General features: G+C 32.6%; 1 long non-coding RNA gene across 1 annotated transcript in view; it reads left to right on the top strand.

The window, feature by feature from the left end:
* LOC144576802 (uncharacterized) overlaps positions 1-24,571 on the top strand; it is a 53,764-nt gene that overhangs the window by 25,723 nt on the left and 3,470 nt on the right. The window lies entirely within an intron of this gene.

The following is a 24,571-nucleotide window of genomic DNA, read 5'->3' as shown; positions in this document are numbered from 1 at the left end:
CAGGTGGAATGAATAACAGTCCTCATCTGTGACATTCAGTAGTTTGTGAAATTCTAAGGCTGATTTAAAGTGATGCTAATGGCCTACATCCCATATGCTATTATGTGGTTCACAATAATAACACTGGTTTATTATTTTTCATTCCCATACGATTTAATCTTCTGAAGTCATATTGCTGCTGTACCATACAGATATTATTCACATTTCCACTTTTAATTCCAACTTGCAACTGTGAATGGTCTAAGTTATCTACCTTTCTAATCTGCATGTATACTTCAAATATTAGTAAAGCTATGTTTAAGGTGAATTTAATACTGACAGCAGACTGAAATATTTACTGATAACTCATGAAGGACTATTTGAATAAAGCTGGCATGTTTTTGCTTCAGAGAAACTAACAATTAGTAAATTAATTGATCAATTTATAATGCCTGATATATTAATCCATGAAGTGAGCACAGGATTCTTATCATGTGACTCTCTTGGGGACTAAAAACAGTACTCATCAATGCATCATTCTGGTCAGAAGAGAAAGTGAAGCAATAGAGGAAATACAGAAAGTCAGTTACTTGTAGGCCCATTGATAATATTAAACTATTACTACTTAATAGGTAATTAATAAAGAGGAGGACAACTATGTATCTGTGTCCCTGAATAACCATATTCTGTTCATCTTCATTTCAAATAACAATTATATGGCTTCCTTCTCCCACCCTACCTCCTTACTGACACGTGTGCACACATATTCCAACAGATGCACCTGAAGATTGAATTCATGTGGGCTTTTGGTGTACTTGATAATGCCCACTAACATATTGATTTAAGTGGTGGATATTACAAGATTCAATGTTTCTTATTTTAGCATTTTTAAAATTAACCATATCTTTAATTTTTACAGGTCAGAAAGCATGTAAAAAACCCTTCAGGTATCACAGAACCATGGAAAACTGATCTCTTGTATTTTTCCACTACAGTTTTCTTTGATGGTTTTCATGTCTGTGTTCACAAAATGTTTCTGTCCAATCTTCTGTCTTAAATAAGCGTTTTCAGATTTATCATGCAACTGTATTGGTACTATTCTTCACAGAGATTTTTAAAAAATCACAGTGAGAAAAATTGTGACTTTAAAAAGTTGTTATTTTTATTCTTATAATAAATTTATATAGTTTAAACTTCCTGTCATCCTTTTTCTCTTATAAATATGCCCATGTTTGTCTTATTTTTTATTTGATTTGATTTTCATGTTACTATCCTGATTAGTACACTAAAATTAATTTTCATATTATCCAATGATTAACTTGGTCATGTCTTCTATGTATTTAGGAATACATAGCAAAGGTAATTTTTAGCAAATGCTACAGTTTTATGTATGAAAGGGATACAACATCTGCTTTTTCTAATTCAAAGTAACTATGCATTAATTTCAATGAATGTTTCTATTATCTTATAGCCTGAATGACTTCATGTCTGTCTATGGGTATGTGTGTGGCCCTATGTTGTTTACAAACTATCATTTTTCTAAGGAGACTTTGAGTAATCCACACATTAAAACACATTGTGAAAAAAGCAAATCGAGGGGTTAACAAAAATGGAATATATTTATAGCAAACAGAAGGACTAAGTATTTCTGAACACTTGAGATAAATTGATAGCTACAACATGGCACTAAAATGTATCCTTAGTTTTCTTGAAATAAAAGAAAAAGCATATTGGATTCTAACCTTCCATTTGAAAGTGTATGTGAACCTACACAGAGACAAAATATACCTGGATCAAAGTACAAGGGAAAATAATATCCATTCAATAAGCATGCATTGAAAGTCTGTGTTTAAGAGGTATGTGTGACAAAGTACAAGTCTGCCATCAAAATTAAGACACATCAGAAAAGCCCAACATTTAAAATAAAACCCGCACTTTAAACTTAAAGGTCCAAATTTCCTCTGCAGGAAATGAAGGATTTTAGTAATCTTGATTAGACATAAAGTATACCAATATTTGGATAAAAATAAAGAGAAAAACAAAACAATTACAAAAATGATTTCAAAATTAGAGATAAAAGCTCTTCCAATTCTGAGAACTCATCCCAGGACAATAGGAGTTTACCCAGCTAATGTAGAAAGAGTACAAGTTTTAAGGGTTTGAAAATTGCTAAAAGAACTAAACACAATGGTGCCTCTTAAGCAGACTTTTTGGAATAGCTCCAGTGACATGTTTTAAATTCTTCAAAGACAATAGATATATGTTTTCAATAAATTAGGTTGTAAAAGAAAATAAATTAGAAAGTAGCCATTCTACTACACTCTGGGACCAAGCAGAAATTGCCCAAGGTGAGTAAGGGCAGAGTTAGGGGAGAAACTGGCTGCAGATATAGGTGCAAGCCATTGAATAGAAGGCCAGAGTGTCTTCAGAGCAAAGCCTGCTATGGTGATCAATTAAAAAAAAATTTAGTGAGGCAGGAGAATTGCTTGAACGCGGGAGGCTGAGGTTGCCGTGAGCCGAGAATTCGCCACTACATTCTAGCCTGGCGCCTGGCGACAGAGCGGGACTGTCTTAAAAAAATTTTTTTTTGAGAAAAGAAAACTAAACTAGAAAGAAGATGGGATAATCAACATGGTGGATAATACCATATCAGAAACAGACAGTGGAAAGGAGGAAACAAGCAAACAAACAACCAAAAAAAAAAAAAAGAAAAAGAACAATCAGAATGATTAATACATTACCATAAAATGTCTTGATGTCTGACAGTATAATTCCTCTTTGTGTTCTCCATGATGGCCACTAGTGTTTTTGGTGCTGTTTTCCAGCAAGTTTTAGAAACTTGTATTATCTCTACAAAAAAACTAATGCTATATTGACTGGATTTGCATTAAATCAATAGATGAATCTATTGATAAATATGTAGAGAAATGGCGTCTTTGCACTTTTCAGTACAAGGGCATGAATTAGGTCTCCATTAGTTTTCTTCAGAAAGATTTTATAATTTTTAGGTAGATATAGTATACATTTTTCCCATTTACTAAAATTTATAAATATAAATATACATGTAGGAATTTAAAAATAGCATTTTCTATATATAGCAGATATGCTATATATAAATGATTTCAAAATTGATACTATAGAAAAATAACATTTTTTTCACTTTCTATTTTATTTATATTTATTTTGATTGGAGAGCTCTTTATTTTATTTCTTAAATTTTCAGTGGTCTGTTTTTACTCTGATTATCTCTAGTTTTATTTTTCTGAGAAGTATTTCATCTAGTATTTCAAATTTATTTACATAGTTTTGTTCAAATATTATTTAAATTGTCTTTTTTAAAGGTTACTTCTTTTATGCAATTAACAATTTTCACCAACTAGATCTTTCATGATACGACGTGAATAGAAAATGTTATTTTGAGATTCATACCAAATATATTAATATATACATACCACACATGTATATACATATATGCTGTGTATAAAGATGATTTCAAAATTGTTACAAAGGTATGGGAACACATATTGATCACACTGATGAATTCAGATAGGATTATCTCACTGATTAAAGAAAATTTTTTAGGTTAACCAGCAAATTCCAACACTATGTTATTTATAAGAAATACCAAAACCCAAAAAGCAAAAACATATATAACAGTTAAAAAGAAGAATGTTCAAGTACATACTACATAAATGCAGAAACAAACAAATAAAAAGGTGTTTTTAAAATGGGGAAATAATAGACAAGATAGAAATTAAAGATTTCAAGATAGAGTAACAATGATGCTTCTTAAATGCTAAGGGCTGTCATTTACAATACAGATAAATTTTTGTTTCCAGTAACTCAACAATAATCATGAAGCAAAAACTACAAGAGATGAAACAGTAACACATTAAAAGTAGCAGACATTAGCATACTTCTCACAATCCATGAAAGATCTAGTTGATGAAAATTAGTAAAATGCATGGGAGAAATAACCCTCAAAAGAAAAAAATTAGATATTATCTGAATAAAACTATGCAAATAAATTTGAACTATTACATGAGATACTTGTAGAAAAAATAAAACCAGAGAAAGTTGATTATAGTAAAATCAGGCTTATTAAAATTGAAGCAATATAACAAAGAGCTCCCCAACAAAAATATCACAAGGGCCAGATGCTTTTTCAGAGAAATTTTACCAGTCTTTTAAGGATCAGGTAGTGCCAATACTGCTTAAAGCATTTCAGAACATACAAAGAAGGAAAACTTTTGAATTTACTTAAAGGAGTGAATATGATATTAATAGTTCAACATGAAAAAGATATTTAGTCACTTAGTAGCATAACTATACAGTTAGGATCCAGTACAACTAATCTGATTATATATTTTGAGTGAGGAATATCCTAAGACAAATTAACAAAAATAATAATGATAACTCTCAATGGATAAACAAAACTGGATTTTGCATTTTTACAATGCAAAATATACAATATTTGAAGAACAAAGAGAAAAAACACAATATTATGAAGAAGAAAGTAAATCAAATTTGTTCCTGTGATGAACGAGATATTACATACAAAGACAAAAATTTAAAGTACTTAATACACATACACTCACACACTTAATGGAATAAAACAAAACATGTTTTTAATGATTATATTCTCAGTATTGAGACTGAATGCATAAATAAAATTCTCAGTAGAGAAATAAATCCCTAGTAAGGAAAGAATATAAAAGAACCAAGGGAAATTTTTGAACTGAAAACACAATTGATAAAATAAAAATTTTTTAAATACTAAATGGACTTGATACTCTAAAAAAAAAAAATCCCAAATGACAGCAAAGAGTACATTTGAAGTTAGAGCAATGTTATGTATCTAAGGCAAAGAAAAAAGAAACAAAGGCTTGAAGCAAAAAAAGAAAATGAAGAAATTATTATGGAATTGTTAGATATCAAATGGTTAGTATGCCAAAGACAGAATAGGTAGAAAAATAGGGGAGAAAATATATGTTTCAAGAAATAAGGCCCAAAATTCCTGAATTTTATAAAAACACAAATTTACAGATGTGACATGCTAAATGAAATCTAAATAAACACAAAGAAGCCCACATCAAGGTATGCCATTGTTAAGCTTTTGAAAACCAAGTATAAACCACAAATTTTAATGCAGTATGAGGTAACTGAAATTATGTACAAGAAAGCAAAATTCAGTTAAGTTTGACTTCACTAGAAATCATGGAGAGTGTGATAAAGTAGACTTGAGTAGAAGAACATTTGTAAGTGTTGAAAAAAAGCTACCCCAGACCTACATATCTAGAGAAGGTATCAATCAAGAATAAAGGTGGTTTCTAATTAAGTTAATTGTATTTCAGAACTAAGTTAAAGATTATTTATGACTATAAAATTCTCCAGAAATGCATACATTAAAATTCATAATAGTTCAATAAAAAGTTACCAGGTTTGCAAGGGAGCAGGAAAACACAATCTAGACAGAAGGAAACTAATAAATAGAAAGGTATTAAGATTGACCCCAATAAGATAGGAGAGAAAGAACTTAAAATGGAAATTATTGCTATATCCCATATATTAAAATATTAGTAAAGTCATGGACTATGTAAGAATAGCCTAATTCAAATGTGTAGATGTAAAAACTACAATGCCTAAGGTGAAAAATACAGTTGATGGGATTAAAAGCTGCTAAAGCTAACTTTAGTGAATTTGAAAAATAGTCAAAATAAAACATATAGAGTAAAATAACCGAAAAAAAATAAAACACCATCACACCATAGAATCTGTGGGCCAATTCAAGCAGGCTAATATGTGTGAAATTAGAGTCCCTACAAAGAGAAAAAGAGCAAAAACATACACTTAGATAAACAATGCCCAGACATTTTCAGAATTTGAACTCAATAAAACCCAAGCTCATGACACATGAAGAAAACTAGCTTGAGACACATAATAAAGTGCTTAAAACCATTAATAAAGAGAAATTTTTAATAGTAGCCAGGGTAAAAGCACATTTCACATGGAGAAAATGATGATAGCAGATTTCTTGCTGGAAAGAAATGCAAGTGAGCAAACAGTGGATGGTGTTTTTACAGAAAGAAAGGTAGTTCACTCTAGAATTCTATACACAGCAGAAGTTGGTAGCTTTCTATGTCATCTGATATATGGGCTGCAGCATTATTCCTAGATATAGAATGTATTGTCTACAGAACCCAAGGTTGCCTTTCAGGTACTTGCTTTATTCTTTGTGTGAGGAGATGGAAGATCTAGAACATTTGTAACTTAATTAGATGTAAATTAAATTATACATGCTTGTGTCCCTTTCACTCCTAAAAATACCACTAACGTGGCAGTTCCCTAAATGCTAGATATGTTATCCAGTACCCACTGGAGCTCTTGTGTCTAATTCAGGGCTTCAGTGTGTACTACCTTTTGCTGTCTAATCAATACATCCTTGACACAATGGATTCATTTGATGTTTACTGAGATCACCAGTCTGTCCAGATCGCTAGCCTATATTATGACAAGAGTAGGATAATTATTATAACTCTAAGACAGAAGTCTAAATGAATATTTTTATTTGTCCCACTAGAATGGGAGCAAGTTCTTCTCCTAATTGGAATGTAAGAGAACTCACTATGTAAATCAATGACATGTACTCTGTACTTGAGTCCTTATTCATCTGCTCTAGCAATAATATCACAGCAGCTACTTTCAAGGGTACTACTTGATGAATCCTGTGTAGTCTACAATCTGCAGAATTCTCTAAGTTCCTTCAGAGGCCATATTGGTTAGTTAAACGAAGATATAACAGGGACAAGTGACCCTACACTCTTTAGATCCCTAATGGTAACACCAATATTTACCATCCCCCAACCCTAATGTATAATATTGTTTTCTATATACTTTCTAGTCAGGGGAGGGCAGATAACAGTTTCAGAGATTTCCATATATGCCTGGGAACTACTCTGGTGGTTTCTCAAACTGCCAAGCACATGAATTCCAATTATGCACTCAGGAAGTGAAGAAATGATCTCTAGAGGGGTCCACAGACTCAGTGGGCCCCCCATAAAACAGTTTAGACAGGACATTTGTCATTAGCTATTCTCATACACTCTTTAACAATGAAGCCATGATGGTGATTTGGGTTTCCAGATAGGAATATCAACTCAGACACAGTGTTTAATTATCTTGGAAATAATTTATTCTCCTTTCTCTAACATTCAGTTACCACAGCAAATGACCACAGGTCCTACAGGGGAAGGCATGTGGAAATCATTGTGGTAAATACTTGCCATAGTGGTACAGTGTTTTTTCTCTTATGATCATAGTCACCTCTTCAGACAATTGGTCCTAATTCTGAACATTGACTCATGTTTAGGAACTGACCAGCAAAGGAGCAAGACTTTTAAATGGAGTGGACACAATCAGTGGGCAGTTTCTCCATTATTTCCTCCATTTGATTTTAGATGCTAAGTAGTAACCCATCGAACTTGCTCCTAGAGACAGCATGCTTTATTCATCATCTCCCATAATTCTCTGAGGATCAAATCTCCTTGGCAGCCCTTCTGATATTTCCAATCATGAAGATAATTGCAGTTTATGTCTTCTGCCTAAGTGAAGCCACTTGCCCTCTATTACTTTGGGGTCTTACCTTGGGTTTTAGCAAAAACAAATCTGTGACTGCCTTTCCTATCATCAATCCTGGCTGACAGAAGAGAGCAAGCCCTAAATTCCCAGAGACGGTGCCACTTTTCACATAATCACATTCTTGGTTGTATCAATAAATGGAGGTTTATTTGTGTCCCCCCAAGGAATACTGTCCTTTGGTGGAACTTCTGGCTTTGACATGATATATCCATTCCAGCACGTCCATTTTCCTTAGCCTCTATTTCTTCCTCTTCTATCTGACAAGAAAACTAAGGCCTTTCCATTTTGCTGAGAGCTGGCCATCACAATCTCCAAGATTATAGATGCCACCCCAACAGGCAGTTTTTCTAGCCCCCCCAAACCCAGGGTGCTTGTTATGGTGGTAAAACCCATATCTTGTTAGAGACAAACCAACAAACAAAAAACTAAAAGGCTTCTTATTTATCTAGCAACATGACTAGCTTCCTTAATGAAGCCACCTTCAAAATCAAATTCCAGGAGTGCTCCACTGGCTCATGTTGGTGCCTACTCACTAATTCTTGCAACACTTACCATGGATAGGATTTTTCTTCTTTAATCAGGCCTGGCACATGACCAGAGATCAATGCCAAACACTACACTACTGATAAAACATTTTAGTAGATTCCTACACTGCAGTCAAACAATTATCCCAGCACATCCAATATTACTCTAGCTCCAAGATAAACATTTTTCTGGTTTCCTGCTACTTCTAAATGATATCTAAATAAAGAACTAGATATGACATATATGATTTCTTGGACAACCTTGAATTTTACTTGTGCTGATTGAAATATGAACCACCACCACACTTCAAACCGTTTGACCTTATTTTGATGTGTATGTCTGCCACTTACAGGTTTTTGAACTTTGGCAACACGTTAAAAACCTTTAAGCCTTAGTTTCTTGTTTTATACAATGGTATCTTTTCTGATTTAGAGAATATTAAGGCATATCTTAGGGGAAATGAATGGAAATAAAGAGAAATTGGTTTATGGATACAAAAATACAGTTAGAAGGAATAAGTTATGCTATTTGATAGTACGGTAGGAAAATTATAGTTAACAATAGTTCGTTGTGTATCTCAAAAGAACTAGAAGAGAAAATTATAGTATTCTACAAAGAAAAATGTTTGAGGTCATGGATGAATATACCAACTATCAGGACTTGATCATTATATATTGTACACAAGTATCAAAATATCTCATATATTCACAAAAAATATGTACAGCTATAATACATCAATAAAATTATAAAATTATAAAAAATAAAAAATACGAATTTTAAGCATTTAATCTATATAATGTACCACCCAAATAGTATTGCATTGGGTGCCATAGAAAAAGAATCATATTGAAACAGGGACTCTCATACAGAATAGATCCATATTAGATTAAACATTGTTAATATGAAGTGAAATTAAATTTAAGATATAAACAAGCAGTGCCATTTTTTTAGGTGTTTAGGGTGTGTAATAATTAGTGGCTATTGATTTACATTTAATGAATTAAGTCCTGTCAATTTGCTAGTTAAAATAGATGTTTCTTACAATCTGTGTTGTAGAATGTAACAAAATTTAGAGTATTTCTCCAATATCCAATTTTATTCAACATGTCTACTCATTTTGATAACTGTCTAAAAATACGAATTACCATTAGCACACATTAAGAGGCCTTATTTATTATGTTAATTACTTCCTGCCAAAATTGATAATTCTTTGGAAATAAGAAAATCACTAAGCTAATTTTTACTCAATATAATCCTGATTGACTAATGACTCAGAAAAGGCTCTTGTTTTGTGTCCTGTTACTTTATATATTAGATTTCAGTGATTTATTTTAGCTTTTCAATGCTTACTTTCACTTTTACCCCACTACCTCACTTCTTTATTCATACTTCCTAAAATAGTCTTTTATCCACATTTATAAAAGACATAGCTTAATTTCCATGTTCTTTATTATGGCTTTACTGGCTGTTTTTTTTTTTTGAATAACCATTGTTTTCCCAAATAGACTATAAGTTTTTAGGAAACTTATAGTCTGAACTCTATGCTGAACACATATGATGTAAGTTTTATGCATACCTTGTGTTCTTAACCTGGTTATATATCCATATGTAGATGATTTTATTTTGAAAAATGAAGGAGGATAATGGCATTGGAAAATGTCTGAGACAATGAGTGCAATATTGTTCTTGGCCAAGACAATGGCAGCTCAGTATACAAGGTATTTTGAAAGAGAGATTAAATGAGGTTAAAAACTATCAAAGCATTATTGTCCTGATTTTAATTTTTCAAAGTAATACAAAAGAAACAAATTCATTACTGCTAAAAATACTGATAAACATATTCTAAAATGAATGTAGTGGTTTTATCCACTTGTACTTTATTAGAAATAAATAGAATAGATATGCTCTCACGTCTCTCTTTTCATCAATTTTCCCACTGTAATAGAGAATAAAAGCAGCAGGGCTTTTAAGAATTCTTTTCATCTATTTTCTTGCATTTTTTATGGCTCAGCTCCTAAAAGTACTCAGGAGAGATGTATCAGCGATAATTTATAAATAACAGTATAATTCATAAATAACTGATGGTTATACCAAAACATACAAAATTAACATTATTAACATTATTGGTTCAAGAATGAAAGTTCACTTGTTTATTTTTACAAAGTTCATGTTGTTAATCAGGAAGTAAGCACCTGCTATGATTAAAAGTATTGTTTACATTAATCACAATGGAGAAATGTGGCAAATATCTCACTAACAAAGTGATTAAGATTAACATCACCTATAATCATGTTAATAGCTTCTATCTCCTGATGTGATGAAAAGGGACTTCATTTCTATGGTATTCTCCCTCTAAATGTATAACCCCAGCCCAGTTAGAAGAAACCATCACACAAATCAGAATTGAGAGGTGATTTACAAAATGCATGCCTGATCAACACTCTTCAAAAATGTTAAAGTCATGAAAGACAAGCAGTGACCGAGAAGCCATCACAGGTTAGAGGAGACTAGGAGACATGATGCCAAAAAGATCAATGTGGTATCCTGCACTGGATCCGGGACAGGAAAAAGACACAAATGTAAACTTAATTAGTGATATCTGCATAAAATCTGATTAGTCATAATTCTTAATTTTAATGAATGTAGCATGGTTATGTAAGATGCTGATATCAGAGGAAGCTGTAAAAATGGTACGCAGGAACTCTATACTACTTTTGCAACTCTTTTATAAATTGAAAATAATTTAAATATAAAAACTTTAAAAAACAAGAAAGGCTTTAAATAGGCAAGAAAATTATTTTTTATAACCTTTGTCTAACCAGCAACAAAAATCCCATAGTTTATCGTAAATGCCATTTATATTAAACTAGGAAATATTTGCATACAATGAAAACTATTTGATATCCCAAGAACTCTTTTATTAGAGAAAATTAATGCAACCTAATAAAGACACCCAGATTATTATAGAAATGAATTGTCCAAACTTCTTCCAGATTAAGTGTGTTTTGATTTTCTTTTGAATGTCATATATTGACAAAAAGAATAAATAACTTACCCAATGAAAAATTATCCAAGAAATTTTTTTAAAAATATGAATAATTTAAAAATCAGATGCTGAAGCAGTTTACTACAAAGTGTATAATGATTTAGGTCAGGAGTTTGAGATCAGCCTGGCCAACATGGTGAAACCCCATCTATACTAAAAACACAAACATTAGCCTGGTGTGATGGTGGGTGCCTGTGCCTGTAATCCCAGCTACTTGGGAAGCTGAGGCAGGAGAATTGCTTGAGCCTGGGAGACAGAGGTTGTAGTGAGCTGAGATTGCACCATTGTACTCCAGCCCGGGCAACAGAGAAAGACTCCATCTCAAAAAAAAAAAATTATGGAAGAAGTCAAAATCTGAAAGGACTACAATAATTATTCAGGATTATACAGTCAAATTAGCACTTGGAAGGTGTAAAAGAATTTGAATATATAATAGAATAAACACATATATGACACTCTGCTCCAGGTCTTATTTTTAAATTTTTATGCATATTGTTTAATTTTCAGGTCAATTTTATGAAAAGGCAATATTATTATCTCCACTTAACAGATGTAGTCACAGAGACTCAAAGTGAGTAACCACAAAGAATAGTAAGTGGCAGCTCTGGGATTTGAATACAGGCTGTCTGGTTCCAGAGTGAAGTTCTTAAGTACTACATCAGGTTGCCTCAACAGGCTGAATGTCAGCCAAGAGTAATGAGATAGTATAAGCAAACATACAGGATAGGAAGCTCCCTGCCTTATTTGGAAGACAGCAAAGAGATCACTCTCTAATTAATGATTTGAGTTGGGACTTGTGGGAGATACTGGCAAGGTAGGCTAAACTCAGCATAGTGAAGGCCTTCTCTCTCTCTCTTTTTTTTTAGTTTTTCTTTTTTTATTGCATTTTAAGTTTGGGGGTACATATGAAGAACATGTAAGATTGTTGCATAGGTCTATTTTTGACAAAACTGATGAGAGGCTTCTTAAAGGCACAAATAGAATTTCCTGTTCCTTCCATCACTTTCAATTGATTTCCAGGCTAAGATAGAAAATGGAAATTGCATCTGTTTAAGTGATAGATGATCCTCTTTAAGTGATGGACTCAGAGCTCAAAGTATCAAAAGAAAAATTCAATTCACAAAGCATGGCTTCACATGACACAGAACGAGCTGTTAGCCCAGTTGGCATTTTTTAATATAGCTGCCTTTTGTGACTCCATTAATGCTTCTCGGGAGCCATTGCCTGAAAATTCTATAGCTATTTGTTTGGGAAGACTGAAAAAAATAAGCTTTTGTGAAACCAAGATTTTCCTAAGAAATAAATGGCTTTATTGTCCTTGCTTTGCAATTACTATAATTTAGGAGGCTTGACCTTGCTTTAGTACCCTACAGTCAGCATGGAGAAAGACTGCTAATACCCATAATATTGATTTATTTCTAATAAGCATGTTTTTCTACAACCTGGCCTTATTTTATCTGCTGGCAGGTGCCCTTGACACACTGAAAACTTTCAACTTATGTACAAGTATTAGGTATTACACACTTATGTGTATAGCCATTAAAGTGACATTTTTACTACTAAAAAGAAGCTTAGTAACCATAAACACTAATGATTTCCTAAAGAAATACCTATTCGAATTCAATTTTGAGAAGTGATAATATGTAGCCATAATTTGACTACATATTATGTAGCCAAATATGTAGCCACGAGCAACACAATGCACTCAGGGCTACACATTTATATTGATGCCAATTACTTGAAATGGTAAAAGGACAAATGAAAAATCATCCAAGATTCTAGGGTTTCTCAACTATTTCTGAGTGCTATTTTGGTTAAATTAAAAGGTAAATATTTTTCCAATAGATTGAATTTAAAAACTGGTGAAAAAAGCTAAAAAACAGTGTTAGGTAAAAATCTTTAGTGAGAATTTATCTCTCCTTGCTAAGATCAGGAACGCTTTTTAACTCTAAACTATAAAAATAAGGTGATTTTAGTGCTTAGCATATCAGTCTTCAAATAGTAACAACAAATAATTCCTGAACAAATATACTGATAAAAAAGATATATAAAAATATATCAGTCCTGAATTATAAATACTCACATGACTAATTGCAATTTCTTACCTAGGGTTCAGAGCTAATAAAATTGACCATCCTACACTGGTAAGGACCATATTTCTTTAGTAGTATCAAGTTATTGCTGAGAGCAATGTTCATGATTTTTCTCAAGGCCTTTGTGTAACCATTGTGCAACCTAACTTTCTTAAACACTTAATTTCAGGAAAATGCCTTTTATCAAAACTGAGGCCCTGCTTTTTCTTAGAGAATAGAAATTGTATAACTTGCTGTGTTTTCTCCCTTTTTGCTTTGACTCATAGCAATCATATTAGCTTAAATAGTTTATATATTTTTTATCTATCTTTATTTTTATTTTGTAATTAAATGGTCACTTACATGTTTCTTTATTGTAAGCTGATTTTAGCCAGTACTCACTATGTTATATTATTTTTGATCTAATTTATTATTAGATCCAAATATTATATATTTGGATCTAAATTATTCTTTTTTACTCAAATTATCCTGTAAGGCCATAGATGGGAACTTGATTTACAGGAGATTCTGTATTATGTAAGAATTAGTTTCAGTCATTTTAGGAATTATTTTTCATACTTTATTTGAATTATACTTAAAATCTACAGAAAAACAAGTTCATAATTATAACAATTCTAGGAAGTATTATGATCATATTTATAAGTCAGGCTTATTTGTGGTCATAAAATTATTTCAATTATAACTGAATTAAATTTAATAACTTCTTCATGAGAACCTGAATTATGCTAAATACTGTGAGTAAGCCCTTCTGATTCAAAGATTAATTTGACGTGGTTGCTACAATAAGAAGTAAACAATTACACCCAATCCAATCCTGTAGAACTAGATGCAATCTTTCTGAGTCACTTTATGTGTATTAAATACTCACCTTTTGATATACATGCTGACAATACTTCTCCTTGTACTAGAAAAACTAAGCACACAAAAAAATATTTATGCCATAAAAATATATAAGAAAAACCCGTTTGATGTACATATAATATTAAAGTTAAACATGATGTATTGAACTCTAACTTACTGGACCCCTTATGTAATCATGAACTTCTTTCTCACTTTACAGGAGAAATACAAATAAAAATAAAAAGCCAATCCGAAAAAAAAAAATATGTCTTTGCTTACTCTTCTGTCTTTCTAAATTCTATATGAAAATTTCTATGTCTTGGCCTTCAATTCTTCAAGAAATTTCATTTCAAGAGATAAAGTGATTAGTAGGTTTCAATAGTGGGTTTCCCTTATATATAAATAAATGTTTGAAAGGTCTTAAAACTTGACAATTCATAGTAAATAGTGTAATAGTAGAATGAATTAATTAAACAGAGACATGTATGGCATGCTGCTTTGCTTTTCAATATTCTGCATTTAGTATATGGAATGATATACCATGCAAATGATTCAGCTGAATAATTTCCAGTTTTCCTTCTAGAGTAACTCTGATGTGTATGATTACAATTTAATGGGATTTGAAAAGAATAACGAGATGAGAACCAGAAATGATGAGTACCATTACATCAATAGAAGATGCTGAATTTTTTTTACCAGCTGATCAATAAATGCATTAAATGAATACAATCAGTAATTTTATTTACCCCATTTTTATAAGAAAAAAATTACCAGAAATCCAAGTTTCTTTCACAAATACTATTATGTTTATGTTCTTACTCTATTGATGATAATAATAAATTAGCATTTTGCTTATCTGGCATGATTCTTCATTTCACATAACAAGTATGTAATCTTATAAAGTTATTTGCAGGAATGCTTTTTTATTGGAATGAATATTTTAGTGAGTAGTATGTCATTGAATTCAAGTTGGATTCTTAAAGGCACATATAAAAATTTGTGTTTGGGAAAATTTGACTTTCATTCATCAAAGTTAAAATTCTGCTTCTCAATTAACATATTTTTTGATTATGACATCATTTAATTCTCTTATTTTTTCAACTTTTATTTTAGGTCCAAAAAATCCATGTGCTGGTTTGTTACATGGGTAAATTGTATATTGTTGAGGTTTGGTGTAATCACCAATCATCGGCTGGCACAGTGGCTCACGCCTATAATCCCACCACTTTGGGAGGCCCAGGTGGGCAGATCACGAGGTCAGGAGTTTGAGACCAGCCTCGCCTACATACTGAAATCCCATTTCTACCAAAAATACAAAAAAATTAGCTGGATGTGGTGGTGGGCGCCTGTAGTCCCAGCTTCTTGGGAGGCTAAGGCAGGAGAATCACTTGAACCAGGGAGCTGGAGGTTGCAGTGAGCCGAGAAAGTGCCACTGCACTCCAGCCTGGGCTGCAGTGCAAGACTCCATCTCAAAACAAACAAACAAAATAAATGATCCCATCACTCAGGTAATGAGCAGAGTACACGCTAATGAATTTTTCAAACCTAGCTTCCCTTTTTCCTTTTACCGTCAAGTAGTTCCCATTGTCTGTTGTTCTCATCCTTATGTCCACGTGTTTTCAATGTTTAGCTCCCACTTGCAAGTGAGACCATGCAGCTATGTTTCTCTGGGAACATGTAACATCAACTACAATACAGCTTAAAATTTTTTTCAAGATTCATCAGTGACACAAGGATGTGTCAGCCACACAATGCCATACTTTCATTCTCCTGCCAGTCCCCCTTCTCTTTTGCCACTGCTGCTTCTTAAACTCCAAGAGGAATGTTCTCCACAGTAGTGACAGAATAAACCCCACCTCTGCCTGCTTATAGTTTCTGTATTACCAGGAGATTTGCCAAAAATCTTTATTTTTTACATGCACCATTGCCATACAGGATATCTAATCACATATATTTTCAGTAATTGATCAATTGTTAATAGATACTGAAAAATTCCTCAAGCTACAGGAAAAAAAGAGATACTAAGAGAGAACTTAGATTATGCAAAATTTGCATTGACCTGAATCACAATAGAAAATTTACTTCAGATCTGCCACAGAAATGGATATATGGCAGATATTCAATATCTTTATTACAGCTTTTGCATTATTGGGAACATATTAGCAATGAAAATACATAGAATAGACTTAAAAATGAAGGTTAAAAAAAACAATTACACAGTTAAGATTGCAGAGTTTATTTCAAATTTGGGTTAGGCACAGAAATATTTGGGAAAAACTGTATTTTTCATATGCATAAATACTTTAAAATTGTTTTTAGTAATTGTCATGTTAGGACATAAAATAATTTTCTGTTAATAAAAGGAATATGTATAATATTTAATATTCCCTTTATTAATATACTCCCTTAATATATATTACCTTTATATTTCCCTTTATATATTATATATGATATATAATTTTTATGTTAATTAATTATACACAATTATGATATTAATATATCTTTCCTTTATATAATATATTATATAGGAAGGCAAAAATAGAGGGGTCAACTTCCTTAAACTGTTATATCTATACATTTGTATACATTTATCACAATATGCAATAATATCTTATTATATGTAATATTGACTTAAGAAATAAATATTTCATAAGTACATTTAAAAGACTTGAAACCTCTACTCTTTTAAATTTTGACCTTTCCAGAATCCCAAGCCAAGTAAAGGGGAGCTGTGGCCTCTTTCTAACTTCTTTCAATCATCTATTTTTGTTAGACTTATTGCCCTACAGATAGGTAAAAATGAAGAAAAAGAGATAAGTAAATCCCCCTTAAATACATTGAGAAAAACTCCTTAGGTGTCTTCCTTAAATATTTCTCTCCAAAAAAATTTTCTTCTTCTGATTCCACTATATGAAGGTGATACATATTATATAATATGCTAATATATTATATATAATATATATTTCCATTATATTTCCTTTACTAACAGATAGTTATTTTATGTTCTACACATATAGTACTTACACTAGTAACTTACAGCTGAGAAGATAACTCAAATAAGAACTAGGAAATTCATTGACATGAAAAAAATTAAAACAGTAGCCAGGAAATAGTATTAGTATGGCCTACATTTATAGAGAGCATACTTAGAATTCTATTACTTTATTATTACTCTCTATAACACTGATGGTCTTCCATTTCTCTCTATGCAGTAAATTGAAATGCATTCCCCAGATCTAGCGATCCTCCCACCTCAGCCTCCTGTGTAGCTGAAACCACAGGTGCACATCACCTTGCCCAGCTAAATTTTTAAAAATTTTTTTGTAGAGATGAGGTTTCACTATGTCTTTCAGGCTGGCCTCAATTGAAATGCATTTCACATTATTTTACTTAGTCTAAGCTACTATTTTCCCTGTTATTTTATATAATTACTGAGTTTGCTTTATATTGCCAACGTTAGCATAAATAAAGTGGAATTGTATAAGGTTCAGTGATTTTTTGGGGGGTGAACACAGCAACAACAAGCTTCTTAAAGACAGAAAGGGCTCAACATTTCTGAAGAGTCTGACAGATTCCCTCTCAGAACTTACCTCTCTTAAGAACTGATCTGCTTTAGATGTTTGAATTTAATCATCCAAGGGGACCCTCTGTATTATTTGGAGGTTAAATTAATCCTGAATTTGGCCTCCTAAGAATTGAATTAATCCTTGAGGAAGATTTTCAGTCCTATTAATGGCATAAATGATTTCCTAAATCTTTTTTTTTTCATAGACACATCTGGGTCATATTTGAACTGTAATAAAACCCCTTGTTTTCCAGGAAAACAATTCTGCACTGTTAGACAGAGATTAAGTAGTGTAGAAAGGCAAATTAGATGAGTCCGCTTCTTTAAACTGTTAAAATCTATACATTTGTATAGATTGATTACAACATGTGAGACCCTGGTTGATACTGTCTTTGTTTCTTTACACACAAGTTATCTAAAAAAGACCAATTTTACTCATTCCATTTACTTTTTACAACTGATGTCACTCCCAGCATCATCAGGGACTACTGGAAACCAAGGAGATCACATTCAGGTTACTGACAACCATTAAAATATTTTACCATTACACTTACATTCCTCACGATTCAGGAAATAACAATCCACAATGACTTTGTGGAAACTGGTAGGTAGTGCAGAGAGGATGATAGGGTGAAGGTGTAATAGTGGAGGATGACAAGAAACAAATATTTCGTAAGTGCGTTTAAAAGACTTGAAACCTCTACTCTTTTAAATTCTGACCTTTCCAGAATCCCAAACCAAGTAAAGGGGATCTATGGCCTCATTCTAACTTCTTTCAATCATCTATTTTTGTTAGACTTATTGCCCTACAGATAGGTAAAAATGAAGAAAGAGAGATAGAGTAAATCCCCCTTAAATACATTGAGAAAAACTCCTTAAGTGTTTTCCTTAAATAGTTCCCTCCAAAAAAATTTTCTTCCTCTGATTCCACTATATGAAGCTGATACATAATTTTTTAAGGACTCACACAAATATTTTAAATCCCCATAGAATTATTTTATCTCATGTCTCCTGCCAGTATCACATGCACACAAACACAGAGTTATTTGGTATTTGGGAGAAAACTGATGCCTAAGAGCCTCTTGTTGCTATTTTGGGTATTGCCTGCTGTCCCGGTACTAGTGCCAGCTTGAATCCACTAGTAAATAATGCAGTGTTTTAAGGCAAAATCTCTATTTGTGTTTTGAGTTTTCTCATTTCACTAATAATTGTGTTTTGAGTTTTCTCATTTCACTAATAATTGTGAAATATTACAGCCGTATTTTGGACCAAGTTACCAGAGGGAAAAACATTTCTGCCAGGCACATTTCCATATAGGCAGCATCACATTTCACCAAAAATAAACAAACAAACAAAATCTTCCTGGAAATTAGGTCATTATGTAAATTGACATGAAAAGCACAGTGTTTTTCTTGAAGATTAATGTGGTTGTATTTCTCACCAAATAGTTTATGTTCAATAAATAAACTTTTATATTGATTTTAGAAGAATAAATGTATACCAATTCTATTAAATGAAACAAAGTTTAACATGAACTTCAATGTGCTATAGACTATGTATTGGTCACGAGAAAAAAACTTCTATGGTATCATATATATAAGTAGCCTAATGTTATTCTATTACTGTGGGTATAATAAACACTCAGTACATTATTATCATATTAAAAGCTTTAAAAAATATTTTTGCCATCTCATGAATTATGTCAAATCCTTGAGATCATTTTGATAATAAATTCTCATTAAAATACTTTTCAATCAAGTCACAACTAAAAACCTTATTTTCTATAAGTACATTCATTATGCACACTTTGAATTTACATATTTCGAAAGGCTTATCTACTCATAGTTTACAAGGCCTGCACTCAAAAATTGTGAGTGTTTGGGCACAATGTCATTTTATTATTCATTCTAAATGTGTTTTAAATTTTAGGTTTAAAAAGTTTATATTTAACATAATCAGTGATGTGATTTAAGTTTGGTTTATAATTTTAGTATTTATTTATGTTTGTTTTCTTAATTTCATTATTTATTTGTGTTTGCTTTCTTTTATTCTTATTCATCTTTCTCCTCCCTCCTTCCTGTTTTTTTTTTTTAATTTGAGGCAGGGTCTCATTCTGTTGACCAGGCTAGAGTGCAGAGGTGCAATCATGGCTCACTCACCCACTGCAGTGTTGAGCTCCCTGTATCCAGTGATCCTCCCACCTCAGCCTCCAGGGTAGCTCGGACCATAGGTATACATCACCTTGCCCGGCTAAATTTTTAAAAATTTTTTCTAGAGATGAGGTTTCACCATGTCTCTCAGGCTGGCCTCAAACTCCTGGCCTCAAGCAATCCTCTTCCTCTGCTTCCCAAAGTGCTGGGATTGAGCCACCATGCCTGGACTTCCTTCTTTTTATGTTATTTGAATAATGTTTAGTATTACATTTTAATTTTCTATTTTGGTTTTTACTGTATCTTCTTATACAGGTTTTTAAAACTTATATCATGATGGATTAAACTGCAAATAGTTAGCTTTTCACATTCCAATTAGAGCCAGTATTTTCCCCATCATGTATAGTTTATGCAGAATTCTGAACCACCATCTAGTTCCCCTTAGTTTGTACCCTTTATGTTATTTTTCTGTATTATTTCTATAAACAATAAAAAACCATTAAATAGATTTTTTTTTGCTTTCAACACTCAAACATAATATCTTAAGAACAATCCATTATATTGACTCAGATATATATTGTTTTGGTTGTTCTTTCTTGGCTCCTAATTTCCACGTTTCCTTCTAGAGTCATTTCCATTATACATACAAAGTTTTCTTTCACAATTAAAGCACATCTGATGGCAAAAAAAAAAACACCCTTTCATTTTATTAGTCTTCATTTCATTCATGAAGTTTATTTTCATTAGATATACAATTCTGGATAGAAAGGTTTTTAAGCACTTTACAAGTATCATACCACTTCCTCCTGGCTTTCAGTTTCTGAAGGAAAATCCAGTCATTCAAATTGTTCTTGTGTTTCCCAGTTTTACACTTTTGACATTTTGAACCAGATAATTATTGTATATATGTGGTAGAGGGGTTTTGAGGGTGCTCTGTGCATTGCAGGATGTTAAATGACACTTTTGCCTCCTGTCCACTCCCTTCTTCAAGTCACAACAAACAAATATGTGTCCAAACATTGTCCTTGAGGGAATAAATGCCCCCTGTTGAAAACCATTGCCCTACAGATATGTGTAAACCCCTCTAGATGTTTTCAAGACTCTTCCTTGTCTTAATATTCAGCAGTTTCATAACAATTTATTTCGGTAAGAATTTCTGCTGGTTCCTCATTTGGTTATAGCTGAGTGGTTATAGGTTTATGTTTTTCACCATGTTTTCAGCTATTACTTGTTCAATTATTTCTCAGCACTGACATCGTTCTCCTTTCCTAGTCTTGTGAGGATGCAAATATTAGATTTTATATTGTTTTCCCATAGGTCCCTGAGACCCTAAAAATTTTGTTCTCAATCATATTTTGCTCTGCAGTCTGTTCAATTTATTTGATTTTTAAGTTCAATTGCCAGTTCACTGATCCTTTGCTATCTTAATTCTGCTATTGCGCCCATCTTGTGAGGTTGTTTTATCTCATTAATGCATTTTTCAGTTCTGAAATTTTCCTTTGGCTCTCCTTTGTTTTATTTTTTGCTAAGTGTTTTTAATCTTTCCATTTATTTAAAGAATGCATCTTCTTTTTATAATTGCTACTTTAAAGTTTTTTTGAGATAATTCTAACATCTGTTTCATCTCCCTTTTAGTTATTTTTTCCCATAAGAATTTATGTTTTCCTGACTCTATGCAGAGAAGCTTCTTATTCTATCCTGGAAATTTTCAATATTATTTTAGGGGAATCTGAGTCTTAATTAAATCTTATAGAGGATATTTATATTTTTGTTAGGTGAAGTCCAAAAGTTCTACCCCACTTTCTGTGGGCTGTGGTGCTAATGCTTGCTCCATTTTCAAAGTCTTTTCTCTGCTACTAGGATCTGTCTCTCCTAATTGTATAACTTAGTGACTTTGCCAGGCTGAATAATGACTCTCATAGATATGCATGTCTAACTCCTAGAACCTGTGATATTACTCCATAGGCAAAATGGATCTTGCAAATTTGATAAAGTTAAATACTTCAAGAAAGGGAGATCTTGATTATTCAAATGGACACTATATGCAACCACAACTCTCCTTGTAAGTGAGAGGCAGAGGGAATTTGGACTACAGCAATAAGACATGATGAGGAAAGCAAGTGACTGGAGTGATATGTCATGGCCAAGGAATGAAAAGAAAAGGTGGCAGGAAGTTGGAATAAGCAGAAGATGAATCTCCCCTGGTCCCCTAGAGGGAACCAACTATGCCAACCCATTTATTTTCGCTTCATAAGACTTCTCACTTCCAGAACTATAAGACAATAACTTTGTGTCATTTTAAACTACTTTGTTATATTTTGTCAAAGTACAATAGGAAATTAATAAAATGACCATTTTGGCATCTGAAGTTTATCTCTTTTGGTACAGATTTCAAATCATTGATTTGGCATGTTGATCAGGATAAGATCTACACATGCTTAATTTAGAATTAAGCCAGGGACCTCACAGACAAATTTTGGGGTTACTTTTTCCCCATCTTCTTTATCTCTGAATAATCTCCCTAGCATTTGCTGATTTCTTTTGATCTTCTGGGTAGAAAATGTGTGCTTAGTTATCTTTTTCTGCTGCTGTGATTCAGAAATGCTTACATATCTTAGGCTAGGCATCAGGAGACCACAGAGAGAAAAAGAGCAAATGGATGAGGGGAGTTGCCCCACACCCTTAGAATGACAGCTCCACCAATTAATGAGGAAGAGTAGCTTTCCTCTGAATTGGGGATCCTGTGGCTCCTTTGCTGTTAAGGTCATGGACTCCCTAGGATTTCTGGGCAACAAAGGCTGCAGAGAGTCAAGGAAAATAATGATAAATTTCACATTGTCTAAAAATGTTGAGTTCCATTGCCATCTTCTTGAACTGGGTTTTGAGGTCACATATACACTTCAGTGTCTCAGTCTACAAAATCAAACCCAAGATTAAACAATAAAAGAATTGGAAAAATCTTCCATTTCCAAAATTGTTTATAACAAAAACATAATCTCTTGAATTGTACTATGTTCATTCAATGAAATTAAAAAATCATACCTGTATGAATAGATTGCAGTTTATTCAAACAAACACAACTGTAAATATGACAGATGTTTTCCAAGAATATACAACATGGGAGATAGAATTTAGATCAGAATTACTTTCTGTGGATTTCCTAATTATTAAACACTTTTTTCTTTTTGAAACAGAGTCTTGCTCTTTTGCTCAGGCTGGAGTGCAGTGAGGCGATCTCGGCTCATTGTAAACTCTGCATCCTGAGTTCAAGTGATTCTCCTCAGAATCTCCAAGTAGCTGGGATTACAGGTGTGCACCACACGCCTAGCAAATATTTGTATTTTTAGTTGAGACGAGGTTTCACCATGTTCACCAGGCTGGTCTAGAACTCCTGACTAGAAGTGATCTGCCCACCTAGGCCTCCCAAAGTGCTTGGATTACAGGCATGAGCCACCACGCCTGGCCTAAAACATTTAATTCTAATTAGATCATGTGTAAGAGAAAAAAATAATTTTATTCAAAGACAATGGGCTCTTTTTTGGTATGTCTATTTCTGTAAGTGGACAAACTAGACAGTGTCCTTATATCAATGTAAGCATATTTTACAATATGAGTGGAAATTTCAAATTAAATAAAGATATTACGTCTCCATATAATCCATCAAGCTTACTGGTATTTATGTTTTCAGCTATAAATTGACACTTGTCATAAAAATATTTTTTTTGTTAATACATAATGAGATTTTAAATCTTAATGTGTCCTCTAGAAATCACCAGATAGGGATCAAGAACACATAGCAAGTGCCTAGCATATAATAGGGACTAAGTAAATGTCAAAAATAAAAAACAAAAAAACCAACAACTCCACAAATCTGGACTGATTAAATGCAAGCATACATGAGTATCATCAAAGACAAGTTTAGAAGTAATCACTCATATACATCTATGAAAACATTATTTCTTGGCCATTGCTATGTCAGTTGTTAGTCTTGATGGACACTTAGAGAAATATTTGAATATGTTAGCTACAGCTGAGTTAATATATAAATTACTGTGAAACTTTTCTACTCCTGATTTTAACACTTTGATAAGATCAAATCTGTTTTCAAATAATAATAGAATAACTGGTACCCTGTTTATTTAATAAATTTTGTGAATTATTGCCAAAGAAAATATGCTCTAGTGGGTAAGTCAAAAGACCTATTAGATTGATAGATTACTTAATTCATTCATTTATTCAGCAAATATTTTTAAAATGTGATTATGTTATGAATAAATAAGATATAATTTGTCTTAAAAGAGCATAACATCAGCTGAGTATTAAACAAATAACTGCAGTGAATGTGATAAATACCTAAACGGAGGAAGGAAGAATAGAGTGAATCATTCTTACTTCAGGGCCATAGGAAATCTGACACAGAAACTTCCTAGCAGGATCTTAAAGGGGGAGAAATTTTCTAGGAATTATGATGGCAAAGAGAAGATGAGGGACATTCCAGAAAGTATCTTGAAGAAATATGGCATACTTGGGGTACTACAACTTTTTCACTCTTTTCAAATGATCAAATGGAGGGGAGGAGCAGAGTGAGAAATAGGCATGGGTCACATCACCGAGAGCCTTGATTATATGCCGTGTGTATGTGTGTGTGTGTGTGTGTATGTGTGTGCGTGTGTGTGGGCGCGCATGCACGCACACGCACACTTAAACTTTTTTAGGCTTCAAAAAGCTACCTTTC

The sequence above is a fragment of the Callithrix jacchus genome, chromosome 6 (genome assembly GCF_049354715.1).
Source record: "Callithrix jacchus isolate 240 chromosome 6, calJac240_pri, whole genome shotgun sequence".
NCBI lineage: Eukaryota > Metazoa > Chordata > Mammalia > Primates > Cebidae > Callithrix > Callithrix jacchus.
The sequence above is the reverse complement of the archived record's forward strand: the minus strand, read 5'-3'. Positions and strand labels throughout refer to the sequence as shown.